This window comes from Crotalus tigris, unplaced genomic scaffold, assembly GCF_016545835.1.
Source record: "Crotalus tigris isolate CLP2741 ecotype Arizona unplaced genomic scaffold, ASM1654583v1 scf7180000018030.5226217, whole genome shotgun sequence".
In the NCBI taxonomy this organism is placed as follows: Eukaryota; Metazoa; Chordata; class Lepidosauria; order Squamata; family Viperidae; genus Crotalus; species Crotalus tigris.
The window spans coordinates 4,754,391-4,780,257 of NW_024096786.1; the positions used below are offsets into that span (position 1 = coordinate 4,754,391).

The window sequence follows — 25,867 nt, forward strand, 5'->3', positions numbered from 1 at the left end:
AACGCAGTCCGCCATTTTTTCCCCCTTTTCCTAAGCTCTGCTACTCCCTTTTATTCTATTGGCTTTTCAAAGCCAATAGAATAGACTCTCTTGAATAGAGTCTAATTCTATTGGCTTTCAAAAGCCAATAGGAATTGTCCAGGCTGTCTCTGCCCTGCTGAGCCTGCCAAAAGTCCCATTCTGCAAATGGTGCTGCACCAGTTGAGTAGTCCTCAACTTACGACTGGTTGGGGGTCGCGGCATTAAAAAGGTTGAGAACCACTGTCCTAAGGATATAAGTCAGGGGTGTCAAATTGGCGGCCCGCAGGCCGGATGCATCGCACGCAGGCCATACCCACCCCGGCTCCGCAAAGATAAAAAACATTGCAATATGTCACGTGACACCATTGAGTTTGACACCCGTGATATAAGTGGATAGAAACCTGGACTTGCTTTCACTGTTGATTCACACAAACAAATTTGAAACAAAAGCTCAAAGAGCACCAAGGATCCCACAGTTCAGCCCTGAGCTACAGATATTTTCTTCTATTGGAAACAAAAGTTCAACCTTGGTTTGAAATGTTAGTTCTTGCAAATTAAAAGTAACCCAGGGCAGTGAATCGACTTACGACCACAACTGACTCCAAAATTTCTGTTGCTACATGAAACATTGATCAAGCGAATTTTGCCCCATTTTATGACTCTTCTTGCCACTATTGTTAAGTGAATCATTGAAGTTATTTAGTAACATGGTTATTAAGTGAATCTGGCTTCCCCATTGACTTTGCTTGTCAGAAAGTTGAAAAGGGGATCACATGACTCCGGGACACCGCAACTGTTATAAACAGGAGTCAGTTGCCAACTGCTTGAATTTTGATCATGTGACCATGAGGATGCTGCAAGAGTTGTTAAGGGTAAAAAATGGGTCATAAGTCACTTTTTTCTGTGCCATTGTAACTTTGGTCACTAAATGAACTGTTGCAAGTCGAGGACTCCCTGCACTTTTGAGTTTGCACACTTTGCAGAACTTTATAAAATCCTGCAAATTAAAGGGCCACAAGCAATAGGGAGAATTGCAGAGCAAAGGTTAACACAGCAGTGTTCATACAGTAATAAAGCCTAAGGTGACTCCCCTTCCCCACCTTTCTACCTGGATAAGGTAGGAGGGCTGTTGGTAAAAAAAAAAAAGAGGTGTTCAAAACTGTGGTTCCACAAAAACTTCCATTTAATTGTAACTCTTGATGCAACAGGAGGCGGAAAATAATAAATGTATGAAAGAACGGTCATGATTTCTGCATTCATTAAGGTAGCTACCATTTCCCTTAACAACTGCATTTTCATCTTCTCTCCCTCCCTCCCTCCCTCTCTCTCATCTGTGAGCCAAAGACTGCTGGAAACGAGAGAGGGCCGCCCGCATTGATAGGATACCTATAAATCGTGTCCCCAGCTGCTCATGCAGCAGAGATTCTCCGGCTGAACCTGTTGAATCATTTTCACCTCGCCGAGTCTGAAAGAGAGGAGGAAGTTTAAAAAAAAAAAAAAGCCGCCCGGCTCGCGGGGTTAGTGCAGAGGGCGCGTTTTCACCCGAAACTCGGAACCGCCGCAAATTAGCCTGGGAGGAGCTTCCCAGAAGAGGAAGGGGGGGGGGAGTTCGGCCAACCCAACGAAGTCAGGACCTGAACGAAGCGCGGAGAAGCGGCAGCCGAGCTGTCTTTGCGCGTGCCTCCAATCGTTTCCCTCGAGGCGGCGACCACCCCTCCCTCCCTCCCTCCCTCCGGCTGGGCTTCCCCAGGCGAGTCCGGGTGCTTTACTCTGCCCCTCCGCCCGCCGCGCGCGAGCCCCAGCTGCAGCCGGAGGCGAAGCGAGCCCTCCCGGCAAAGGCAGGAGAGCCGCAGCCGCCGCCGGCGGAGTCGGAGGGGGGGGGAACTCTTCCAAGGAGGGGGAGAGGGAGGAGGGCGGCGCTGGGAGAAGGGAAGGGGGCGCCCGGCAAACGCTCCGGAGCGACCCTGAGGGGCGTCTCGCTGTGGCGTGGCCGTTTGGTGCTCCCGACCCCCGCGCTCCGCTCTTCTCAATGAATTAAGCAGCGGGATCTTTCGGGTGCATTTCGGGATTAGTGGCGAAAGCAGCTCAGCTCGGGACCGTCTGCAGCCCCCCCCGCCGGTAAGTAACCGCGGTGCGTGGTTCTTGGAGGTGGTCGAGAATGGGGCGAATCTGCTTGCTCCTTTCTTTCTCGGTCCCCTTCCTCTTCCCCGGCCTTTCCTTTGCTGGGGGGGGGGGAGGAAGGAAGGAGGAGGGTGCTGATCCTGCTCCACCTGGCTCTTCTTGAGATGCGCTACTCGAGAGTTGGCGCCTCCTGAGCAGCGGCGGCGACCGCCCCATTGTTTCTTGAGATGGAGCGCGCCCATGTGTGTGTGTGTGTGGGGGGGGGGGGTTCGGCATTGTTCCTGCAGCTGCTTTGCCCGGGGAGGAGCGCTTCCGAGCTATAGCGGACCGAGCGTTGATTAGTCTGACTAGAGTTTAAACTAGCTGGAACCGGGGAGAGAGGCCAGACAAAGCCAGCGGGACCGGCAGAAATGTAGCGAGAAGAGGCGGCGATTGACGACACCTGTGTGCTTCTGTCTGGGGAGTGGGGGGGGGGAACTCTTTCCCAGCTACCCAGCCTCTCGGTTTATAAGTCCCTTCTAAGGCTCGTTCACACGAAGGGCTGAAACGGGTAAGGGTTGAAACTGCACACACCCGGGTCAAACGCTTCTGGCTGCAGGCGGCCGCGAAAGCTCGCCGAGTTCAGAAAAGTGCGCGCCCGGCGTCGCCTTGTGTCTCTGGTTACCTGGAGCGGCTCGGCAACCGGCTTCAAGCCGCCGTGCAGCGCTTTCAAAACCCTTTTAACGCTGGGCGTGTTTAAAAGGCTAAGAAAGCAGCTTGGCTCTCACCGTGGGATTTTTTTGTGCAGTGCTATGCTGGAAGTAAGGATGAAATAGATTTTGTTTACACTTGTCTTTCTCTCCGCCTCTCCGGCCCTTCGGTTGGCTTGTGCACACACGCACGCTGCTGTGTAAAGATTTTGCTGGCTCTGCTTCCCAGGAATATCCTGGGAGAAGTCAAGGGCTGCCAGCAGGTGGCTTGAGTGGGTGCGTGTGACAGGTGTGTATTGGCAATATGCGACTGTTGGTAGGGGTGTGCATATCTTATTCATATACTGGTGTGGATGTGCGTGTGAAGTACAGTAGTTCCAAGAGCAGGGGTGCACTGAAGATTTATACAGCCCTCTTGAAAAATCAGGTAAATAATATATCTCTTCTTGGAATGAGCATCTGTGTTCCTTTGATTTTCTTTTTTGTGCATGAAAGCTATGGGGAAATTGTTGCCTTATGCTTGGCTATAAGACTGCTGAAATCTGGAGAAGGAGACAGGCACTGTTTAAATACTACCAGCTGGTGTTTTTTTTTAAAGTATTCTTCCAGGTTATATTTAAGCAGCTTCTTTGATTTGTGTTCAGCATGTTTTCCTTGAACTTGTTTCAAGAAAAACTTGCAGCTTTTAAGAGGGGAAATTCCTTTAAATTTAAAAGGTGGTTTGTATAAACTCCCCTTGGTTGTCCAAGCATTGGAGAATCACCACCTGTTGATTTGTCTAGACTACATTTTTGTAATGTTTTTGTGTTGTAAACAAATCTTATATCTATCCCATGGTTAAAATAATTGGCCAGACAGCTGGCTGTTTCTCATGTTCTTTTTCCTTTGATAACAAAAGTCATTTTCAGATTCCATTCAGTAATATTTTATAAATATTCAGCCCTACTGCTTCTTGAAGTCAGTCTGTCATTTTAAACTTATTGTTTCATTTTTTTAAAAAAAATCTCTATGGTACTCAGACAGGAAGACTCTTTAAAAAATGATAATTCTTAAGGCTGTTAAAGTGAAAGGGGTGTTGGAAGGGTCAATTCTGCTTTATCCTGTCCTTCCCTTTCAGATGCAAAAAGTAAGGTGTGAGTGAAATGGATTCTACGTTTGGGTTCATGGGTGCAAGAATAGTTCTTGCTGTTTTTATCCATGACCTGCCATTCTTACAGGGGAAGATGAGCAGGTAAAGCACAGCAATAATGAGAACAGGACTGGAAGAAATCTTGCAAGCCAGATTAGGATTGCAACTCATGGATTCCATAAACTTGGATGGCAAGTCCAGAATGGCAGTCCAGAAATGGTGTAGGGCACAGGTCGGCAACCTGCGGCTCCGGAGACGCATGTGGCTCTTTGAGCCTTCCCCTGCGGCTCCCAGCCTCCTCTGCCATTTGCAGAGAGAGACAGAGACAGAGAGAAGCACTTGTATTTCCCTGCTCTTCTCTCTCTCTCTCTCTCTCTCTCTCTGTGTGTGTGTGTGTGTGTGTGTTTGTGTGTAAAAAAGAGAGTGGACTCACAGAGTTCTCCGAGGAGCTGAAAAGCTTATTGGACTGAGCTCCTCTCTTTGCTGCGTCTCTGCAGGAAGCAGGAAGGGCAGGAGAGAGCCAGCTAGCCCAGCTATGCTGACTCAGGAATTCTGGGAGTTGAAGTCCATGAGTCATAAAAGAGTCGAGGTTGCCTACCCCTTAGTTTGTTGGAGAACAGCTTGAAGCCAGCTTGCCAGGTGAGCAGCAGATGGGAGAGAGGGAGAGAGAGGGGGGGAGAGAGAGAGAGAGAGGGAGAGAAAAAGAGAGAGAGGGAGAGAAAGAGACAGAGAGAGAGAGACAGAGACCCTTCTGACATCTAAAATGAAGATAATATTGCATATATCCTTTTTTACCTTTATTATATACACACACACACACACTTATAATAAAGGTAAAACAGGATATATGCAGTGTTAGCTTCATTTTAGATATCAAAAGGGTTTTGCGGCTCCCAGTGTTTTGTTTTTGGTGGGAAATGGGTCCAAGTGGCTCTTTGAGTGTTTTGAGTTGCCTACCCCTGGTGTAGGGTCTCCCTGCTTGGGCGGCAGGTTGGACTAGATGATCTATAAGGTCTCTTCCAACTCTGTTATTCTGATTCTGATTTTGACTTTGTTAAAGCAATGTGGTTTGTTTTTTTGGGTCATAGCACTTATTATCAGTGTCAGTATGGATAGCTTAAGGCTGTGTTTCCTGGAATATAGCATGGATTCAATGCACTCTTTTACTGTCACAAAAAGTTAATGTACAGAATCCTCCTATTTCATTATGTATATGGTCAAGAACCCTATACATTACCTAACACATGGAAATTGAAAGATGGATGCACTCCTATAGGAAATAGTTGTGGGGACCGCTTACTAGTACATGTAAAATAGGTCTGTGTGCAGAATAGTTACTGTGCTTAGCAAATACAACATGACATTTGAGAAGAATAAATTCACCCATAAATTCATTGAACAATCTCAAGCTAATTTCTTTTCTTTTAGCTCCGCCCACAGTTTTGGAGCTATGATTATTACTATACTAACATTTTAAAAGTTTAGTTGTTATAAATGGCCGTTATTTTTTTCCGAGGCTCAAACTAAAGGGATTTTTTCCGAGGCTCAAACTAAAAAGGGATTCAGGTTATCTCTATACACTGAATATGAAGGAATAGTAGAGTGATACAGCTGCTTTCAGAGTATAAGCAGGCCAGGCCCTCTGCTGATATGTATTGAATTCTTCTTGCTTTGAAGAAAATGCCATGTATTCATCCACACATGCATCTTTCTTTTGCAGAAATATTAAAATGCCTAACTATTCCCAGAGCAGCACAGGAAGGCAGAACTTTGTGGAGTTGTCTAGAATTTTTTGTTCCCAATCTGATGAATTTTACACCTCCTAAAAGAGAATTAGGGTATACAAGAATAAGTTTCAGAGATGGAATACAAATATGGAACCTGTTATGGCCAATTTCTTATTTTCTGTGATGCATGAACCAGACTAATATCTATAGTTTTATTTTTTCTGCTAAATAGTTTCTAAGAAGACTTCTTAGTATTTTTCTGATTACTCATTGATATCATGCTCTTATGAGTCCATTTTAAAAAAAACATTAGGTAACATGGCAGAAAAGATATTTCCCCTTGGATTCTATGCCAGAAGCATGACTCATTTGTAGTTATGATTACCTTCATTCACTGTACTGTATGTTCAAAGCCGTAGTATTAATTACAGATTATGCTACTTTCCAATGAATTTGTGATGAAGTTGACAGTTTTCCACTGGCCATCTAGTGGACAAAACTGTAAAAAATCATCAGTGATTGAGAGTCAAACCAAGTTATTGACAGCATGTGGGCACTTAAAATAATGATAGAAATATTAATGATATGTCAAGCAGAATCCTCATATATTTGCAGAAAATTTGGAAATAAATCTGCCGTCAATAACTGTTTATTTGTGATGCTGGACTCATGTAAATAGTTTCCAGTTTGGTTTGAACTCTAAAGTTACAGCTCTGTACCCATTTATCTAAGTATAAGCAATGTTATTTGCTTGTGAGCAGACGTCTAGGATTGCACTGTAAATGAGACTAGTAAGCACGGATTCTAAAGTAATCGTGTAATAAGGTAGCTAGGAACCAAATGCTTCCCATTAATCCCTTGTTCATTTTCCCTTTGTACTTTGGATATGATATGTACCTGTGTGGCAGTGGAACATTTCTGGTAATCAAATAAACTGGCGAAACCACAAAAGTAAAGCTTGGATTTGAAAAACTCTTCTCTTGCCAATGCTTTGTTTGATGGCTCATGTTCAGCTTAGCTGAGTGACTGAACTTAATCTTCTGAGATATGAAATGGAATCTGAATGAGGTTTTCAATTTGGTTGTACCTTCCAACTTTTCCTGCCCTTTCACTTCTCTTCACAAATGATCAGGTAACTACCACATACAAATTCTGCAGTCCATGTGCTAAGTATAACTAGATGACACCAGAATAGATGCAACAAAGACTAGTGCAGTTGTACGAAGTAGGATATGTAGAGCTCACTCTTTCAACAATGGTACACTAGTGTGTGGGGGGGCTGTAGCCACCTTTTAAAGGGGTGCAGGAGAGGTGGGAGGCTGCTGGAATGTTGCCTCTCTAGGAAGAAGCGCTCTCTCATCTCGCATTCCGAGCCCCCCCTCCAGAGGTGGCAAGGGTGAGGCTAATTGAAGAGCCGGGATTGAGTTACCCAGATTAGGGATCATGGGAAAGCGTGAACCTGTGTGTCTGAAAGGCTTTCTTTCCTGGGAAGGCTGGGAGGGCGGTGGTGAGTGGGGTGTCCTCAAAAGAGGGTGGAGGGGAAAGCCCAGCGCAGGCAGAGAGAGACCGGTTCAGCTCCAATCCATCTCCTCCCCTGGAGATTCCCCGCTGTGGGTCGCTACAGCGGGTGCTGCGATCAAGAGGGAGTGTCTGAATCACTTCCCCAGTGGCCAGCCATGGGATTGACTTAGAGAACCCAGGAGCCAAAGGAAAGGTGACACTTGCCTGGTTTGCAATTGGGTTTATAGACCTGGGTAGCATAGGAAGCGGGTGACCCAGTCATGGGAATCCGATCATGGGGAACTGGCAAGAAGCGTATCTCGGAGGCCTTCCAGAAGTTGTGGATGCTCCATCATTGGAGGCTTTCAAGAAGAGATTGGGACCGCCCCCATTTGAAAAGGTATATGGTGGTCTGCTTGAGCAAGGGATTGGACTAGTTGACCTCCAAGGTCCCTATTCCGATTGACTTTTAGGAGAACTCTGGAATGTTCTGTTTCCTCACTGGGCCATGCCATATCTCTTCTAGACCATGTTATTCCAGAAGCAGCTCAGTTATTTATGGAAGTCAGTTATCTGATTTGGAAATAGTAGAAGGACACCAACCTTGGAAAATCATGTTTTGAATGGGTTCTGGAGCTCTCTGGAATGTTCCATTCCAGACTGTCAGATTTAACCTCCTAAAGTCACTGAGAATTAGATGGCAAATAAAAAATAAGTAGCAAATTCCTACTATATAAGCGGCTCTTTCTTGTGACTTCAACAAGCTTGGAACATATTTTTAGAAGAATTTGATGTTCTGCTCCCTTGGTAGCTTTGACTTATCTGTATAGGAAAGAGGCTAACTTTTTATCTGTTTCATCTGTCTTTGTCTTCAGGTATCAGCAATGGGAAAGAGATTGGTCATCTGCCCGGGAGAATGTGGAGAACCATTTTTCCCATATGCTTAGCAAGGCCTTCTCCTCAAGATCAAGCCACTCATATGTTCTTACTTGAATACAGTTTCTTGCAAATTTAGGCTCAAACTTGGACTTAGCTGATTATGAAAACTCAGACACATAAGTGAGAACATAAAGAGAAACGTAACAATAGGTAGTAATTAATGGGCTTGCTTCTGAAGTTGTGATACTAAGAGTTTTCTCTATGAAATGCTTAAATTTTGACATTTGTATTTAGAAAAAATGAAATCTCATTAAAATGTATTGTGTGTTTTACTTCTGAGTACATATTTATAATTTGTATTTGCTTTACAGTCTGAATCAAGAGTCTCTAAACTTGGCAACTTTTATGGCCTGTGGACTTCAATTCCCATGCTGGCTGAGGAATTTTGGGAGTTGAAGTTCACAAGTATTAAACTGCCTAAGGTTGGACACCCCTGTTCTAAATGCTTTTGAGCTGAACCTGGTCACTTTTTGGACCTTGCCTTTTGATATACTAATTAAAAGCCAATTGTAGGTCTTGGACTGAAAAAGACCTTCTCCCATGAACAGACTTGTAGGATATGTGAATATAGGAAATTGCAGAGGGAAAGTGGGTGTATGAAAGTTGCAATCCAACCATCACTTGCAGTGTTTACTGTACCCTGAAATTAAAATAGTGATGTCTTTTTTTTCAAGGAGAAATTCACAGAAAGGCCTTGAGATCTTTTTCAGTTCCTTCCTACAATGCTTTATGTTAATTCATAGCAAATAAATGTTTGTACACATGTGATGAGCCAAACATTTAACTAGAATGCAGTCTTTTATAATAAAATACTACAAACATTATAAGACATTTTCTCATGTCCTCCTTTTTATATACAGAGTGCACAGCCGTTAGTTATTAAGGCTTGTGGTTCAGATTTCCACAACTGCTTGTGGTACTGTCCTCTGGCTAAATTTATAATGGATTCCTATTTGCTTGTAGTAAAGTTAAATCTGGAAATGGCAGCTATGGGATATGTAAGTAATTGTGGTTGGAAAGAGGAAGGTTATAGCTGCCTTCTGACTTAATTTTATGATATTTAGGAGTCCTGAATTCATATTAAATGGTGCATTTGGCTATCTTTGCTAGTAAAAGTTATTTTAAATATTTTGCATAGAACTTTTGATAATATCAGGCAGGATATAGAGTAATATGTCTTTATAAATAATATTTCAACTTCTCTTTATGACGAAAGTATTTTAGGCTTCATGATGACTATCATGACTATGACTATATTTTGAAAACGGACAATCAATATATATAATTCACATTCATTTTCGTTCCATAGTATGTCTTTTTCTGGCTCTTTGAAAGGGGAGCTGTATCAAACGACACATACTGCTTTAACAGTAAGATTTGATGTCCTCTTTAGGAGATCCATCTTCAGTCAGGTTTCGCACAAAAGCAATGTGAATTAAATGGAAGTATAACATGTCATTTTTCATGTGAACCTCATTTAAAGTGGAACCACTTCAGAAATATGGTTGGGAATTCAGAGTAGAAGCTTTAGTGAGAGCAATATTATTTTGACAGGTGAGAACAATTTGTAGTGTATTACATTCAGAATTCATAAAAGGCTTGCTGCAACAGCCTGAATAGTGCAGAACCTAAATAGGTAGAAAAAAAAATGTTGGTATAGAATACCAGAAAATTAGATGGAAATATCAATGCAAATGTGAGTTTGATACAATAAAATCATATCTATTGTGAATGCTTTGAGGCCTATAAAGTTATTATAAAATCATTGTAGTTCATAAAATGTTAGAAAGGTTTAGGAAGTGCATGACTTAGTTATGCTTTGCTTGAAAATTGTAGTGACTGGATTTTGTTAATTATTTTTTAAAACATGGGTGCACTGCTTCAGGTATACAGTGCATTGTATACAGTGCAGTGCATTGCTTCAGGTATACAGTGCATTGCCATTGCTACGTTTCATACTCAGAGCTCATGAGTATGAAACGTAGTGCTTATTTCAATTGGGATATGCTGTTGGTAATGATCCCCATCCTAATCCTGGTATCACAAGCTTTATTTTTTTCACTGGGATTTTAACTGGGAATTAGTTTGAGAATTGGGCTGCCAAAACGTTTATGCACAAATCCATTCTGTTATTATATTAGCATTGGGCTTTGCTTTTTAAATGAATTGGACTCCAGATCTTAGCTAATAGGTCAGCAATATAATTTCAGTTTCAAAATTACTTAGTGCTTGCTGTGTATTTCCCAATAAATTCCCAGTTGCAATGAACATTTAATTAATGATTTCATTGGACAAGTTGCTTTGAAGTTCTCTGTAAGATTGTATAGGGTTTTTTTTGTGGGTATTGGCATTTTTATATTAAAGCCTCTTGCTTTATACTGGGCATAAAATATAATGCAGCTGTAGAATTGTGTCTACTGGGCAATCTGACACATTTTTGTTCCAGTTAGACACTTCCTGCTGCTTTTCTAAATAGTTTTTTTAGTTAAGAAGAGAACAGAGTGAATAGACAAGATGTGATCAGTTACAGAGATGAATGCTGGGTTAGGAAGAAGTGGAGAGAAAACGATCAAGCCATGAAAAGCTTCTGTGCATGAAGGCATGGAAATAGCTCATGATACAGTTAAGAGGAACAAGAACTGGGGTCAAGAAACTACTGGTAGAAACAGTTTGAAGAAGGAAATTCACAAGCCTATTTGGGAGGTATAGAATTGGGGCAAATGAAACATTAGGAGCGTTATGCAAAACCATAGTTTGGAGCTAGGGAAATTGAAATGGCAAACTGTTTCCCTTCACGAACCCCAATTCAAACTAGCTGGGCAATGATGAGTCCCAGTAATGAGTGAGGCAGGTCTTTTTTTCTTCTGCATTGGTTATTTTTATTAATTCTTATAATTTTTTATCAACCTTTATCAATACAAGTAGTCCTTGACTTACGACCACAATTGAGCCCAAAGTTCTGTTGTTAAGTGAGACAGTTGTTAAGTTAGTTTTACACCATTTTACGACCTCTCTTGCCACAGTTGCTACGTGAATCACTGCAGTTGTTAAGTTAGTGACACGGTTATTAAGTGAACTGGCTTCCCATTGACTTTGCTTGTCAGAAGGCCGCAAAAGGGGATCACATGATCCCGGGACACTGCAATTGTCATAAATATGAGTCAGTCACCAAGTGTCTGAATTTTGATCATGTGACCATGGGGATACTGCAATGGTCATAAGTGTGAAAAATGGCCATAAGTCACTTTTTGCAGTGCTGTTGTAACTGTCACTAAACGGACTGTTGTAAGTCAAGGTCTACCTGTATAGAGAAAGAGGCTGAGGAAATGCTAGTATATCCATAATGATTTCTTGTTTATCACAAGAAAAAGAGAATGTCTGTGTACGTCTTAGGGGCCTTTAATTGACAATTGTTCAAAACAGGATGTGAGGCCAAGTGGAACTTCAATCTAATCTTAAAGAACTGTTGTTTTGTTATTTTATATTCTTGCCTGCAGAAAGTCTACCAGACTATCTCAACATCGGAGCCAAGAATCTTGAACTATGTTTTTTTCTCAAACTACCACACAAATAAATAGTCCCAATAGCTTCTCTCCTATAACGCAGAGTATAAGAATACCTTGGAAAGTTTTGAAAGCCTCTTTTTTTTTTTTTTAATTTCATCCATGGCTTACTTGGTTATAGCAATGTTTGTTTCTACAAGTATGAAAAAAAAATATTGCTGTTTTCTGTTTGTGTTGTATTACTTTCCAGCAGGAGGGAAGAGGGGGAAGAAAAACCCCTTACTATAACTTACTGTTTTAATCATAAAGCAGGTGATGGTGTTTTTAAACTTTTGGAGAGGGACTTTTTATGGCTTTGGGAAGTCTGCGCCAAAGATATTAGAAGATCAGTGAGTCTCTGTTCCAGGAACAGCATGGCCGCTGGGAGCACCTTCTCAGTCTAAAAAATCTAGTAAGTGTGTAGGAGGCGTCTGTAATGTTTGCATCTAGTAGAAGGCCTGCAGCCTTTTGCCACACAGGAAATCAACTGCAGATGGATGAAACGGTTTCAATTCCAAATAAAATGTTAAAAGTCTAAAATGTTTCTTCCTCATCCAGGTTCTTACCTTGAATAATGACTCGGAAGACTGAGAAAAAGAACATTAGGCTCTTGCTTTGTTTTGTTTTTAATACTCCTTGAAATAGAATTTACTTTACTTTGAAGGTTATGTAATACAGAGGTCCCCAACCTTTTGGGCACCAGGGACTGGTTCCATGGAGAAAGGTATTTCCATGGACCGGAGAGTGTGTGGTTTTGTGTGTGCTGCCTGCATCCCACGGATGGGGCTTTGCTTGTTTGTGTGGACCGGTTGCTGGCATGCCAAAGCCCGGTACTGGTTCACAGACCGGGAGTTGGGGACCGCTGATGCAGCTCAGAACCCACATCGGGACCTAGAGGAGAAAATATCTGTATTACAGATAGAATGATAATCCTCTGTGTCTGTGGAAGAATTTTGATGGTATCTTTACATGGCATGTTTAGTTTAACCAAAGTTTAAGGAATCCAGTTTCTTAGCTACACATGAAATGCACAGTACGCACTAGGTGTTAATAGAACCTCATTAGTTTAACAATTTACTAGGTTAAAATGTGGTTGGTTTGTGATTCAGGATGCCACATGAACACTATTTCTCTATATTTTAAATCATCATTCCAGTTTTTGATACATACATTCAAGTTTGAGTTAGTTCAGACATAAGGCTGAACAATGGTGTCACAATACTGGGTGCTAGGTTGATTTTATTAAATGTTTTTTCATTTATTCTCCTGGTGATCGTTATTTATTTATTTTATAATATGAATATACCCGGGAGTCGTATTTTTACCCATATTACTAACCATATATAACATATATATCCATTTTTCCAGTCATTTTTCATACAGTACTAGGGTATAAATTAATTGCCTGATAATTTATTTGGAACTAATTGATAACTGTTTTCTCTTTCATACACATAAACACTCATACTATTTGCTTTCAGGATAAGCAGAATACCAAGAAATTTCACTCCAGCCGAAACCATTTTAATGTACTTCTTTCATACTAGTTACATAGTTTCTGTTTATCCAGCATCTATTCACTTTTGCTTTTTTCCCCTTTGCAAATAGACAGTCTTAAGTATCACATTATTATTGCACTTTTATGTTTCTATGGATATATATCAAATTCTAATTTCCATTTACAAACATTGACAAAACCCACCCTTATTGGCAGCTGTTTTCAATTTTTTCAATACTTTTTTCTTAAACCACATACTACTTATTCCTTACCAGCATTTGAATATCTAAAATTTCTTGATCCATTTTATTGTCTATGTTAAGCCTAATAATAAGGCATGCAAAATCATGACTTGCTTTAGGTTTTTTTGAAATGTTTATTTATTCCATTTGGATGCTTCCCATTTGAGATATTTGGATTCCATTTGGAATATTTGGATTCTATTTGGAATATTCAGTTTATTCCATTTAGATGCTTCCTGTCTCCATCAAACCCTGGGCAACTCAGAAGCATCAAAAACAATCAATACAAACAATTAACCAAAACAAATACTAAAATAATTACAAAATAATCATAAGATGGCAATCCAACTACAAAGCAAATGTACACATTGTATAACTTGCACTCATCCACTCTATTTTTCCTATTAAACATAATTACTTTGATATTATTTTTTAGATCCATACTCATTGTAGCATACAATCAATTTGTATGCCACCCAGAGTAACTTCTTATGAGATATAAATTTACCATATAAATTTGATAAATAATGTAATATTTGTTGCAAATCATTTGGGTTCTTGGCATTATCTGCATTGAAAATTACTGTATGTTCATTTTCACATCCCCAATCAAAACACCTCTAACATCACCACAAGCATTCGTTATTTAAAAATATATTGCAGGATTTCTTGTATTATTACATAAATATATTGTATTATTACATTAAGTATATATTAAACAAATGCATAAAGCACACATCCTTATCATACTGTCCACTTAGCATTGAGTCATTCCCTACTAAGGATTCCATTTATTTAATCCATGCTTTACTTCTGTCACATATCACTTTTATTGCATTTGACAGCCAACTCTCAATTTTGTGTTGCAGAATTAAAGCTTATTCACTTTGTCTTATGCTTTCGCTAACTCAGCAGACTTACAATAAACTTACTTTCTCACAATCCTACATTTCTGAATGACTGAGAATCAATACTGAACACCAAAAATCTGATCTACACACCTCTTGTATTGGTATAGAGCTGCACTGCACTTAAAAACTGGTTTATTGTCACTTCTCTTATTCTTATTAGGCAGAGTTCTGCCAAATACGTTTTGAGGCACATTTAACAGTTTAATCCCCCTTTAGTTTTTGCACTCACTCATTCTGACTTTTTTTTTTTTTTTGTATAGGAGAATGATAACAGCATTCTTTCAATAATCAAGCACAGTGATGCGTCCTTCACATATATGCTAAACAAGTCATAACAGTCTCTTTTTTTCTCTCTGTTTGGTGCAGCAGTGTAGGAATCAATAAACAGCTTTAAAGGGAGGCTGTAGTATCAAATGCCTGCCTTTGAGACCACATGTTTCTCTTTGTGTCTCTCAGGCTTAGATACTTACTAAATGTTTTAATTTGTATATTGGGAAGGGTTAGTGAAAGTGTTCTATGGCATTTCTTGTGCTTCTCCCCCTCCCCCCCAATTCTGGAAATTCATTATCTAGAAAACTGCCAAAACATAAGCTGCTTTCCTCTTGGATTTGACCATTAAACTACAAAATAATTTAATCATTAACATGCATTCATAAGAACCGTAGTTTGAGCTTTCAGATATCCAGTGAGCAAACTATCAAGTACCTATTCTTGTTTTCTGTTTGCACAGGTATTGGAGGTCACTTTTGTCTCCATTATGCAATGAGTACACAAGAGAGAAGTCTTTATATGGTGTTTACCCGAAAATAAGACCCAATTAGAAAAATAAGCCCTAGCATGATTTTTAAGGACACTCATAATATAAGCCCCACCCCCCAAATAAGCCGCAGTTAAGATTGTCAGCCAGATGGACACATTTAGTACCGTATTTCCCCCCAAATAAGATCTAACTGGAAAATAAGCCCTAATGCAGTGGTTCTCAACCTTTTTAATGCCGCAACCCCCAACCGGTCGTAAGTTGAGGACTACTCAACTGGTCATAAATTGAGGACTACTCAACTAGTGCAGCATCGTTTGCAGAATGGGACTTTTGGCGGGCTCAGCAGGGCAGAGACAGCCTGGACAATTCCTATTGGCTTTTGAAAGGCAATAGAATTAGACTCTATTCAAGAGAGTCTATTCTGTTGGCTTTCAAAAGCCAATAGAATAAAAGGGAGTAGCACAGCTAAGGAAAAGGGGGGGGAAAATGGCGGACTGCGTTGTTTGGCGACCCCCGTGAAATGGTCGTTCGACCCCAAATGGGGTCCCGACCCACAGGTTGAGAACCACTGCCCTAATGTGTCTTTTGGAGCAAAAATTAATATTTTTGGAATACACAGTAATAAGTAAAGAGAAGAGGGTTTTGCCAGTGTCTTGTTATTTTGACATTAGAGCATACTATAATCTGCACAAACTGTATATTGTAGTTCTGTCAGTTGTTTTATATTAACCAACTTGATAAATACTTCTATTATCCAAAGCACCTGAAAGCAGAAACAAAAAGCAATGGATGGAAATTAATCAAGGAGAGAACCAATCTAAAAATAGGAAAATTTTCCTGATAGAACAATGGAATGGACTTGCCTCCAGTGGAACAGTGGAATGACTTGCCTCCAGAAGTTGTGGATGCTCCAACACTGGAGGTTTTAAAGAACAGATTGGACAACCATTCATATGAAATGGTAGAGTTTCCTGCTTGAACAGGGTTGGACTGGAATATCTCCAAGATCCCCTCCAACTCTCTTATTTTGTTAGTTAGGTGAGAGGAATGTAAGGAAGGAAGCCATGGTTTTCTATAATCCTGATGGTGGATTTCTGATTTATTTCAATGAGAAAGAAGTATCTAACTATCTGACATATTATGGTGCTGGAGAGGAAAAACTGTTGGATATGTTCACAGATAAGCTGTATTGTAAAAACATACTCATAAAATTGTTATATAATTATTTTGGAACTTGGCTTATTTTAAATGGAATCTCTTAAAAGTCTGTTTTATAAGCTAGTTTTTGTATGCCAATGGAGAACCTGTATACTTGAATTGGTAGTTTTCATGTCAAGCAGTAGATTTATGCTAAAAATAATAGTTTCTAAAGGAGCTGAATATATTTCCAAAAAGTTAGCTGTGTTAGCTTTTTGGAATGAAAAATAATGAATCTTTGGCATAAGATTAACTAATGTCATAGCAGAGATGTGGAAGGACCTCATTTCTTGATCACCTTAATAGTTCTTTGATTTTATTTTTAAATGTGGCTTTTTAAAGTAGAAGTAAAAATACTTTCCCTATTAGTCTTTGCTTGATGTATGGCAAGATGCCACTATATAACTCAGTTTACTCCTCTTTTCAAATGTTTTTCATTTTTTAAAAATGTGTACATTAAGATAGATATTCCCATTAGTGCTGATAAAATTCTTTAAATTAATAGATTCTTCAGTGAAATGTTTAGACTTTCCATCTCTTTGGGAAAAGCTGGGAATTCAGGAAGTTGAAGTTCAGTGTATTAAAAAAAAGCATCAGGTTGGCGAAGGCTGGATTAAAGTGTGTTTTTTTAATTCCCATATTCCAGTTGCTGAAATGATAATCATGGATCAGGAAATTTGTGTGTGATTCTGTTGTCAGCTTTGATAGCACTCGCTACAAGCCAACATCAATTTGATGACACAAAATCAGTCATGTTGGGAATTATGTAATGGTTGATTTTCATACACTTAATTCCATCTCTTCAGATATGTGCACAAAGATCCTTGTTTGTGACACTGTTGTGATTTGTTAAATGGACTATTAGTATAATGCATCACTTTTTATATTATTGTAATGCTACTGGTTGGGATCCCTTTGAAACAGTGTTGTTTTATAGGCTCAAGTGTGTGGTTTCTTTTTTTTTTCACCTTTTCTTGAAACTAACTAGACTTTTCTTAAGGCCATTGGACTCTAACCTGCATCCAGGTGGTTAAATTGATGGACATCTTGGACTTAGCCTAAAGAAAGTAAATATGTGTGAAATAACATGACAGCCATCTATGTTATGTTAGTGGATGTATGTATAATACTGAGTGTGTTCACTATTGAGACCTTATCATAGCAGCTATTAGCTTATCATAGCTGCTGATCATAGCAGCACATAGCAGCTATGTAGGTAGGCCCATACTTGATCTGTTGTACTTTGGAGCAGAAAAAAATGTGATCTGAATATGGCGGAGAGGGTATTCATGTATGTTCTTTGCTATCGGTAGACTGCATATCATTGGCACTTTGAACCACTGAAGGTGATAGGGCAATGATGGCGAACTTTTTAGACACGAAGTGCCCCAAAACCGTCTGTCCCGCCCCCACCTCTCCTGCCCGCAGGGCCACCCACCGCCTCCACAGCCTGCCATAGCAGATCGCCCAGGTGGCCCAGCAGTATCATGGCGGCCGTGCCCTCTATCCATGCCCTGCAGCATCATCTGCATGCACGAGAGCAGAATCTTGTCCCCACTGCCCGGCTGCCATGTCCTTGGCTACACTGCTCTGCGCAGACTGCACCCGGGGAAACTCTCTTCTGGAGGGGCTGCTAGTGAGGAGGGGCCACGGGGGGTGGCAGGGCAGGGGTGACGGTGTGCATGCCCACAGAGAGGGCTCTGAGTGCTGCCCCTGGCATGCTTGCCATAGGTTCGCCACCACTGGGATAGGGCCTATTAGGATAGTCTGCCTTAGGGACCTGATGTATCCAGAGGATTTCTGGAGGAACATTCAGGATTTTTGTGATAATTTGATTCTGTCTTGAACTTTGAAATAAAGAGACGACCTGGTCCATGATTTGAGGATCGTCTTAGTCATGAAGTTGTTGTTAAAGAAGCACTAGGCTACATCAGAGATTGCCTTACCAGGCATAACTCTGGACATCTGGTTTGAACATTGAGAAAGAATCTCCTAAGAGTTAGTTCGCCTTCCAGGTGTGGAAAGACCTCCAAGTAAGGGCTTTTTGGTAGTGGCATCCAGTCTGTGGAACAAGCTGCTCCCTCCCCCCCCCCCGTGACATGTCCCTTCTTGGGTTCTGGTAAAGCTTTAAAACTATTTTTATTTCAGGAAGCCTTTGGTTCATTGGGAAAATATGGAACACCATTTGAGTGTAGAGCTGCTAATGAATCTGCTTGTATTATTATGTGATATTGCTCTTTTTTATGTAGCTACTGACTAGTCTTTTTTGTTTGGATGGTTTTTTAAAAAGTATTGTTAAATAAATAACATTGTTCCTCATTAAAGTGTCATGTAGCTAAAATAAAGGAAAAGAAATACTCTGGCTTCTTTTCAAATCATATAAATCTTCTGCCTTTTACTAAAGGAAAAATAAAAAAGAAGGGAAAAAGAAAATGTGACTTGGAATCCTAGCTATTCACGATAACACATCTCTAAAAATGCACACTCTGTTATTAAACATTTTAAGACAAGGGTAATATTTAAGACATGTCAACCTTCTTGTTAGTTGCAGGGAAGCAGATGTCTCTTTTCCTGTGACATTTTCTATTGTTACAGTCAAATGATGTGGGAAATGTGTACACTTCCTTTTGTATCCAAGAGATAGAGATTCTTAATTAGCGACTGCTTATATTTGCTGACATAAAGGAAATGAATGGGCATTTGTGATTATTGCACATCTGTTGCTTTGTCTTAAGCATCCTGTTCTCTGGTGAAACTGTCTTCAAGATACCTTTTCAATGGTCATGAAACCCGGGCATCTGTTTGTGTTCTTTACACAGCTGACCTTATGTGGGCAGGACTTCAAAGTTAAGTGTGCTCTGGCCAAGAATCTTAATCCTGGGGTGGGATATTTGAGGGTGTCAGTCGAAGAACTTCTGAGAAAAAGGCAGTGGCAAACTGCTTTTGCTATCTTGCTAAGACAACTACAGTACTTGAATATATCAGTGATATATTCATAATTGTCATCAGTGATTGACTCTGAAACATTGCTTATACAATTACAAATGAGAGATGTTTGGGTTTTGTTTTGTTTTTTTGTGATCCCAGGTTAATTACAAAAATAGCATTCTAAAAATCTCTTGAAATAATTATAGCTGCATAATAGTATATGTTTTAATAGTGGTCTTGTGAAGCAGTTTTATATACCGTATTTTCGGCGTATAAGACGACTTTCTAAACCATGCAAATCGTCTCTGAAGTCAGGGGTCGTCTTGTACGCCGAGTCGTCTTATACACTGGAAAATATGGTAATTTCCGGCGTATAAGACAACTTTCTAACCATGCAAATCGTCTCCGAAGTCGGAGTCATCTTATACGGAGGGTCGTCTTATACGCCGGAAAATATGGTACTTAGAAAAGCTGTTGACCTTGGATCTAATATTAGACAGCATATGCTATTTAGGTGTGCTCAGGGCCACTTCAGATGTCCAGCACCAGGAAAAGCTACTGACTTTTAAATTAAGCTGTGGTTTGACATTTAATGAATGAGAATTGAATTTCAAAACTTTCCACTTCTTTCTCCTCTTGTACAATTGAAAGGAAAATATCAGAAGTGTTTGGTTTTATTTTTAACTACTTTAACGTAGTGTTATAACTGAGCACATGCTTTGCATATGAAAAATCTCAGTCACAAATATAGACAAGCAAGAATTCTCTCTGAAATCCTAGGATCACCACTAAGCTGAGTGATTTATGTTTCTGAATCCAGCACTGTAGATTTTAACTTTCATAATGCATAACCTGCATGTTGTTATCAGGTGTTGAAGATAATTGTGTGCTTCTGAATAGATTTCTTTTGTAAAGCAGAGGTGTATAAAAGAAGATTGAGGTGATTTTTATATAGAGCAGTGGTTCTCAACCTGTGGGTTGGGACCCCATTTGGGGTCGAACGACCATTTCATGGGGGTTGCCAAACAACGCAGTCTGCCATTTTTCCCCCCTTTTCCTTAGCTGTGCTACTCCCTTTTATTCTATTGGCTTTTGAAAGCCAGTAGAATAGACTCTCTTGAATAGAGTCTAATTCTATTGCCTTTCAAAAGCCAATAGGAATTGTCCAGGCTGTCTCTGCCCTGCTGAGCCCGCCAAAAGTCCCATTCTGCAAAAGGTGCTGCACCAGTTGAATAGTCATCGACTTACGACTGGTTGAGTAGTCCTCGACTTACGACTGGTTGGGGGTTGCGGCATTAAAAAGGTTGAGAACCACTGATATAGAGGGTGGATCGAGGCATTATTTTGGTAAATGCAGGTTCTTAGGCAGGGGTCTTCAAACTTGGCCCTTTTATGACTTGTGGACTTTAACTCCCAGAATTCCTCAGCCAGCGTCTCTGGCTAAGGAATTCTGGGAGTTGAAGTCCACAAGTCATAAAAGGGCCAGGTTTGAAGACCCCTGTTCTTAGGTCTTCCCAGTTTGTGATCTACATAGGTTGGTAGATCCTTTAGCATTATTCAGAGAGGAAAAAAATTTTTTCCTAGGATAAAATAATTTATTTTTTTCAGTAACAATTGGATTTTCAAACTTGGATGAAATATGGAACAACTGTGGAAGAAAGAAGAGAAGAAAGTTGGCTGTAGCAAAGCATGGCAATTATTCCAATATTATTGTTACAGTACAATAAAGTGTAACTTGAGAGGATCGGGGTGAGGAATCTTTGACCTTCCATGTATTGTTGGATTCCATTTCCCAGTCAGCCTGATGGGAGTACAGTAGTTTAAGAGCACCAGATTCTCTCTCCTACTCTGGGAAAAAGTATTGATATGCCAAGTGATATGTTCTGTCAAGTAGGTGGTATAAGAACTACAAAACTTCAAAGCCATGGTTTCCTTCAAAAATTGTAGTCTTAGGAACTTCAAGCTGGGAGTCTCTTGGCTATATGGGCGCCATAGCTCAAGTTGGAAGGGACCTTGGAGGTCATCTAGTTCAACCCCGTGCTCAGGCAGGATACCCTATACCAGGGGTAGGCAACCTTGGCTCTTTTATGACTCGTGGACTTCAACTCCCAGAATTCCTGAGCCAGCCATGCTGGCTCAGGAATTCTAGGAATTGAGTCATAAAAGAGCCAAGGTTGCCTATCCCTGCCCTATACCATTTTGGACAAATGGCTGTCCAATCTCTTCTTAAAAACTTCCAGTGTTGGAGCATTCACCGCTTCTGGAGGCAGGTTGTTCCACTGGTTAATTGTTCTAACTGTCAGGAAGTTTCTCCTTAGTTCTAGGTTGCTTCTCTCCTTGATTAGTTTCCATCCGTTGATTCTTGTCCTGCCTTCAGGCGCTTTGGAAAATAGCTTGACTCCCTCTTCTTTGTGGCAGCCCCTGAGATATTGGAACACTGCTATCATGTCCCCCCTCGTCCTTCTCTTCATTAAACTAGACATACCCAATTCCAGCAACCGTTCCTTATATGTTTTGGCTTCCGGTCCCTTAATTATCTTTGTTGTTCTTCTCCATTTGGACTTAGGTTTTTTTGTGAAAAAAAAGTAAGTTTTTGTCACTGTGGCATTTTATTGATTTGCAGGGGAGGTGTCCATATATCTTAATCCACTGTGTCTGAGAAATGGTTGTTTTCATCGTAGCAGATGATTAAAGGCTTCTTCATAGGGTAAGACTGAGAAAATGACCGTTTTAGGCTGAATATGATAGCCTTCTATACAGTAGTCCATTACTGTGGTTCTTAATAAGTTGCAGATTCAGCAGAAAGTGTCCACAAGCCATAATTGCTTTGGAGACTGAACTCTGTTGGTTTTCAGTATGTATAAGCATCTATCGTCCTTTTGACGCATGCTGATATAGATAGACATATCGGTCCTGCTGACTTCTAGCACAGACACAATTACGTTTATTATTGCCTTTGGAAGCATAAATATATGCATGTGTAAAAACGGTTTTTAAAAATCTTTATAGTGGTAGAGATGAAATGGTCTAAAGTGGAAAATTACAGCATATGCTTACTGCTACAATAACATTTCTATCTATCTGGATTTGTGTTACTTTAATACTGGACATGGAATAAAGATTTATTATACATTTATTAAGCTAGTATTAATTAATATTGTGACTTGTTGCGCATGTTTCTATAAATATCAGGAGCATTTTGTTGCTTATGGGAGCAATTTTGGAACAAACTGAGGCTTTCTCTCTATATGTGTGTCTGGCAATGTGCTACTGTCTGCACTGTTTCTTTTTCCCCAGACGAGCCCTTAACTCAGGGGTTCTCAACCTTGGCAACTTTAAGACTTGTGGACTTCAACTCCCAGAATTCCTCAGCCAGCAAAGCTGGCTGAGTAATTCTGGGAGTTGAAGTCCACAAGTCTTAAAGTTGCCAAGGTTGAGAACCCCTGCCTTAACTGAAGCTCTTATTCTTGATAACCAAATTTTAACTGCATTATTGTGTGCATGATTCATCGTGTTTAAGAGCATCTACCCTGAAGTGTCTTGGCAGTACATGCATTGTTTACTAATACAGGCTTTGAACAAAAACAATGCATCCGTGAACTTTCTGGAAAATATTGATTCCCTGTTAATAGAGCACTAAGAAGAAATCAGATCACTATGTGATGAAAAAGTGCTGGGTCAATCTGCAGTACTACAGATTATGAAAAATTTGCCATTTTGTGGTAATGTAGACTGCTGTGAGTTGTGGCATATTCAATTTAACTACTGAAGTATTGCTTCATCATTTTACCTCTTCAGATGTGCAAAGTTTCAGAAGTCTTCCCAAACAATGTACCATGTTCAGTGCCTACAGGTGGCTGTAAAGTAACCCTAACTAAAAACAAACAAACCTCAGATTATGAAGCTACCTTTCTTAACTGTGCTTGAGGCTGTGTTACTTCCAACAAGCCCTCTGCCATGTATTACCTTCCAGCAATATATTATTTTATTTGAATTAGCCTATTTCAAATTGAAAATACAATTTTTTGAGCATCCTGGAACCCAAAAGATTTCCAAATGCTTGAAACAATTAGTTCTTTTCAGGAACAAAAATCTAAAAATACATTCAGGGCAGAACTGTTTCAAAAATTGCATTATGCAATTGGTAAGACATAAAAATTGTTAGGGATATATAGCAATATTGGTGATAAGGACTTGCATGGAATATGTAGAAAGATGTGTCCTGTAAGGTCCATTTTTGTAACCATTTCCAACTTGGAGACAGGATATCCTTAGGCCAGTGGGGATACATAATACTTTTGGGATACATGCTGTGTATCACATTGACCTGGTTAATATTTATTCCTTTTAAACAATATCCATGGGCCTGACTTGTGCTTTTAATTGATTCTTTATGTAACATGGAAGGATGCAAGCAGCAGCCAATGGTTATCTGTTGATTCTTGGTTGATGTGAAAGGTTGGATTGACATGGCTGTGATGGACTGAAGTCTGCAGCATATGAAAGATTGTGACATGGAATTTAAGAGGAGTAAATAGTAAAGAGTGCAACTTTTTGAACACATTGAAAAGGAAAAAAGCCAAGGAGGATATTAGAGATGTTAATGAAAGTGGTCCTGTTTTGAATTAATACAGTCTGGGGGAGCAATTACTCCATTTGGTTTTGATATATAGTTTAAGCTCAAGTCATACATACAGTGTATACACATGGAACGGGAATAAATATACATCTAAAAGAAGGTTATTGTTTATGATGAACAATTGAAAAAGATTAATGAAGAATGCAAGGGTGCTGAAAGGCTCTGAATGTGGAATGGACCATTTTTTGTTAATGTCAAGAATAGGTCATTAAAAATATGAAAAGTATGGAATTATGCCAGTGGAAAGTCTGAAAAGGTTGCTAGATGAAACAATTAAATGAAGGGCTGTGGATGAGAAAAATGGATATAAAAGAATGTTTGCTACAAAAAATAATAGATAGTTGCAGAGAATAAGGAATAAGGAAAATGCAGTGATTTTGATGGAAATAACATTTTGTTTTAGAAGTGAAGTGAAGCTAAACCAGAACACAATGTGGATGAGGTGGTCTGTGACTTGTTTAACTTCTGTATAAGACTGCATGTGTACTCGATTATTGAAAGAATGCTGTTATTGTTCCATGCAAAAGGAAAGCAAGAATGATTGCAAATGCTAGAGGGGGATTAAATTGTTAAGTGTCTATTGGAAAATGTTTGACAGAATTCTGATCAAAACTGTATTCTCATTGAAGAAGTGGGGAGCAATTTTTTTTCTATTTAGCAGGTAACTGAGAAATGTATTAACACAAGGATGAGCGTTCCTTTTTCCTTATTTATTCATTGATTTAAAGAAGTGTAAAGTGAAGTGATGAATTATGGAGTGTTCTGCATCTCTAGAGGTTCTGCTTGCTTAATGTAATAGGAATAATATATAACAGATATTATTGTGAGAACAAATGGAATGTTTACATAATAGTTCTTCACTGATTAGTTATGGATTAATGTGTAAGGAGTGCTTGTGAGGATGTGAGAGATATGTTGGTTGGCATGACAATGCTAAGCTTTAGTATTCTCTATTCATTATTGAGAGAAGGAAGGAAAAATGATAAAGGCTGAAGAACAGTTAGAGGGATGTAGCTGATGAGTTCTTCAGAAAGAAAGAGGTGAAAATTTAAAAAATGGCAATGTACAATTGTAGCAAACTAAGTGTTCAGTTTTGCACACTATCTTTAAGAGATGCATGGTAATGGTATTGATATAAGTTAGTTTTTAAATTCTTTGGCTTACTATTTATTACCCATGGGCCTTGTTTAATGACCACTCATTCAGTGACCATTTGAACTTGTGACTGTCCTGAACTTACAACTGGTCCTTGAAGTTCAGCTGGCTTGCAGCTACACCATTGTAAAATGCCAGTCACATGATTGCCATTTGCAACCTTCACTGCTGGCTTCTGATAAGCAGAATCAATGGGGAAACTGGCAGAAGTTTGCAGATGGCAACCATTTTACCTCACATTTAATGACAGTGTGGGATTTGCTCATCAATGGCTGCCAGAAGTGCTGTTGCTTAGCAGTCACATGACAGCACATTTCATGATTATGTTGCTTAGCAATTGAAATTCCAACCTCAATTGCCACTGTTTTAACCAAGGACTATCTCTACTCCTCTTCTTTCCTCTGCATAAAGTTGTTTGTCTTGAAAGGAAATATGTAGTAAAATGATGTGAGATCGGGATTCATTCTAGCCATGAAGCCCTATGACATGATATCCAGTTTATCAATGAATATCACAAATACTTGTAGAATATGTGCTAAATCCAAGTTTTATTTGGAATTAAACCCTTCCTTTTCTGTAATGTGCGTTAACTATCAGCTGTCAACATGTAGCAAAAACAATCTATCCAGATTGCACAAAATTAGTATTGTATTCAGTGGTTGTATTTGGAAACAGCATAGTGATAGTAGAGATATATGTCTAAAAATATGACAGGGCAGAACCCATTTAAGTTCAAAACATAATGAACTACTGTGTAGAATTCTTCCAATATAAAATGTCAGCTCCTCCTGAAAATGTCACATGATTGAATCTTAATTCCTTTTTGCTGAATTTATAGAATGTATGTCTTCGTCACTGTTGATACCATT

General features: G+C 39.7%; 1 protein-coding gene across 6 annotated transcripts in view; it reads left to right on the forward strand.

The window, feature by feature from the left end:
* The first annotated feature begins 1,931 nt into the window (after window positions 1-1,931).
* PLEKHG1 (pleckstrin homology and RhoGEF domain containing G1) overlaps window positions 1,932-25,867 on the forward strand; it is a 120,281-nt gene continuing 96,345 nt past the window's right edge. For 3 of the 6 annotated variants that reach the window (XM_039346902.1, XM_039346909.1, XM_039346907.1), the window contains exon 1: window positions 1,932-2,139. The gene's annotated coding sequence lies outside the window, so the exon portion shown is untranslated. Of the gene's footprint in view, window positions 2,140-2,394; window positions 2,693-2,720; window positions 3,259-25,867 lie in introns of those variants that run through there. The other 3 variants (XM_039346904.1, XM_039346903.1, XM_039346906.1) reach the window with 3 other exon arrangements.